Raw genomic sequence first — 3,552 nt, forward strand, 5'->3', positions numbered from 1 at the left:
GAAAATAATAAATAATTTAATAAAAGGAGATCAAAACTCATTAACACATCGAATATTTAAAATTTTCTCGTAGAATTGGAAAGTAAATGCGGAGATTTGCTTTTATATACGGAAGTACGTTGGTTAATGTTTGGAAAGATTTTTTAATTTAAGCAAGGTGATCCTCTAATTTTTTTGAAATTGATTATAACCCAACTAATGAGGAACTCATTACGGCTCCAAATAATGTAGATTTTAATCTTGATTTGGGTTTTTTATGGGATTTAAACAGTCTTTTAAATGAGCTAAATTTGCTTCTTCAAGGGAAAACCAAGGACATCTGTGAATTAGTTGCAACCGTCAGTCATTTTGGAAGCAAATTAAAAATATTAATAGGAAATTTAGAAGATAAAAATGGTTTCAATTTGACAAAAACTGCTGAAATTTTCTCAGATAATCAAAGTACGGAAAAAATTAATAACAATATTTTGAACGAGTTCCGAATGTTGTTCTTTGTTTATGCGGGAAATGCATAAGTCGTTTAAACACATACATACATATGTATGTATTTCATCATATCTATTTCACGTTAGCAAATTTAAAGTCTGTCGATTTTCGAACCGAAATTAAAAATAAATTAAAGGCTTAATTAATTATTGTATTCTAAATAGTACCTATTTTATAAACTTCCAGGTAAGTGCTGAAAGGTGATAAGCCATTTTTTACGGACTAAGCTTACCTTTATTAATATTATTTTACTAACTGGCATTATCTTGAATTAACGAATTTGTGCAAACTAATATCATTGCAATTACTGCGTAACAAATTAGATAAAAGCTAAATGAACTGTAGAAGTAAATGAAATAATATAAAGAGCCTAGTCTGCACATATGTACTACCTACATATGTATGTAATAAAAAAAGATAAAATAAAATAACATAAAAGAAAAACTATCTCCAAGATTAGGCGTAAAGTGAAATACCTGGTCTATGGTGGATTTTCCAGGTCTATACTTCCAAGCAAATTTTGTTTCAAATTTAAAATGAGCCCACAAAAGGTTTCCGCACAATGAAATACTGCGGAAGCTCCCTGATTCGATAGGCAGTCAGCCTCCTCATTGCCATCATGGCCCTCATTCCCCGGTACCTGTCGTAATAATACTATTTTCTTGGCACCAAGTGCATTTAGGACATTATCAAATACTAGCTGAGAACTTATTTTGTGGGACTTCAGGGCCTTTAGGGCTACCTGACTGCCCGACATAATGCAGATATATTTCGGTGATGTGCCCCTTCTAAGACATTCTCTGCCACAAATTTCTATTGCATGAATCTCCGCCTGAAAGATGGTGGGCTAACTACACATTGCTTTTAAAATTTTCAGGCTTAGATTCATCTGTTCACTAGACCTCCCCATTTGGTTTGGTGTATGGGTTCCGTACATTATAGAGAGATCGATCTGCAATATGGCATGTGATAGTTTCGCCATGGAGCCCTGTTAGGCAGATTACCATATCATCTACGTAGCCTTTTTGCGTTCAGTGTCAAAAGGAGTTATAATATAACTATAGTCCACAAAAAGGGAGAGAGTAAACCCCCTGAAAGCATCCTCTTGAGGCCGTTATCGATTATATCGTACCTCCTAATTCCATACGGATGTTTTGTGTTACCTTATATGATGTGCTATCAAAATTCCCTGAAATATCAATGAAGGCGCAATGGGCTATATTTTTAGACTCCAGAGCGTTCTCAATTTGTAAAGTGGGGCTATGAGTGGCAATCTCTGTGGATTTGCTTGGTTGATAGGCAAACTGGTTCTTGTTCAGAGGCCGTTCCTTTAGGTTGACTTCTCTTAAATAATGGATTTATCCATGCTTTTTAGGAGAAAGATACTGAGGCCAGTTTTTCGGGAAAATGACGGTATTTTTTCTTTACCAGGAAAAATATAAGTAAATCTGAAATTCAAAGTGAAAATCAAATTTATATGTTGAATTTAAAAAGGAAATACCGAGACAAGCTTTGTACAAAACAAGGTTGTGAACATGCAGAGAAATCAGTTGCTGCAAGGAGAAGAGTTGCATGTGCTTGAAAAGTTTAAAGTCGGGTCAAAGGGTATTGGTGCCTAAAAAGGTTCAAATAGCCTCTTAAGTCGCACAATGGCAACACTGTTCTATTGCATGTTGGAAATTTGAGAGTGGTTTTGTTTTTATGTTAATATACTGTTAAAAGCTGAGCGTACCTCAACAAAAAAAGCTTTTGTCTAACATTCTACATATGTATGTACATAAAGGGTGTTGCCACCCTATGAAAAAAATAATTTACCACTTTATTCAAAAATAGACATAAAACGAACAGCGCTAATACAATCCACAAGCGACAATAAAGCTCACGTAAATAAACACTTTTGTCGCATAGTAAAAAGCAGCCGGCATTTATAAATAAATACTCGTACAAGCCGGCAATGTGAAAGCAATAATGAGATAGGCACTTTAGAGTGGCACTTGAAAAACCAAAACAACTTGAAAGCCAAATATTTTCGACAAGAGACAAAGATATATAGGGAGGGAGAGAAAGCGAGAGAGTAAAAGAGAGAGATACAAAGAGAAAGAGTTATACAAACAGCTGTGTGCTCAACAGCCGAGAATTTTTATCCACTGCATGATCGCTTTGGGGCCCAAAGTTTGGGGCAAAAGCAGCGCTGAGTGTGGCGGGTGCATGAAATGCACCTTTGGGCGCCACACGGCCTTCAGTCATCACTGCAACCAATACTTTGATTCAGTCGCTATTCAGCGGTTAGCAGTGTTGGCTGCGTTTATTTTTTCGTTACGCGAAAGTGTTTTTATTTAATAGATATCAAGTCTCATTTTTCTTTTGGTTTTTTGTGTTGTTGGAATGCTTCTTCTTTTGACCGTTTTACTATAGACGTTTGCCCGAATTGCATGTTTTCGATTTTGATTTGGTTACCACTTCCTTCAAACGTGTTTGCAAACAACTTTGCAAGCAAGAAACGGAAAACAGAAACGTGAACAAAAAACTCGACCGCCGCTGTGGTAGATACTACTTACAATCGTAATATTTATATCTATCTACAAAAAAACATACATACGTTTTAATAACCAGTTTGCTAGAAAACTGCCATTTGATCGTAAAGCATTGTTGGCACACTTTCCAACTTTTTGGACGACAATTTGGCTTTTGGACTTTTTGTGGCAATTTTTTTGATTTTGTAATAGCGTGATTCAGCGTTTTGTTTTTATTTTTTTTTCAAATAATGCTTTGTTAAAAAATATTAGTAAATATTGAACGTGGTTAACGTTCTATGTGCTTGACAACGCATGACAAGTACTATAAACACATATTAAATTGTGTGCTCATAGCAAAATTATAAAGAGCAGATAATAACTATAAAGATAGGCAACAAAGTAACGTTTTTTTAATATTATAAAGCTCTAATTACATAAAATTAGCAGGAGCGATTCGTTTGCGCTTCGTGAGTTTTTCTGTAGTTACAGTGTAATAAAAAATCCATGCTGAGCACAATGGATTCCATCTCTTTTATGGATATGCTGAAGC

The 3,552-nt window shown here is 34.9% G+C and overlaps 1 protein-coding gene across 3 annotated transcripts in view; it reads right to left on the bottom strand.

The window, feature by feature from the left end:
- The window catches only part of LOC118741461 (esterase B1), a 20,311-nt gene that overhangs the window by 15,877 nt on the left and 882 nt on the right, over window positions 1-3,552 (bottom strand). The window lies entirely within an intron of this gene.

The sequence above is a fragment of the Rhagoletis pomonella genome, unplaced genomic scaffold, assembly GCF_013731165.1.
Source record: "Rhagoletis pomonella isolate Grant_MI unplaced genomic scaffold, Rhpom_1.0 Rhpom_scaffold_00001, whole genome shotgun sequence".
Taxonomy (NCBI): Eukaryota; Metazoa; Arthropoda; class Insecta; order Diptera; family Tephritidae; genus Rhagoletis; species Rhagoletis pomonella.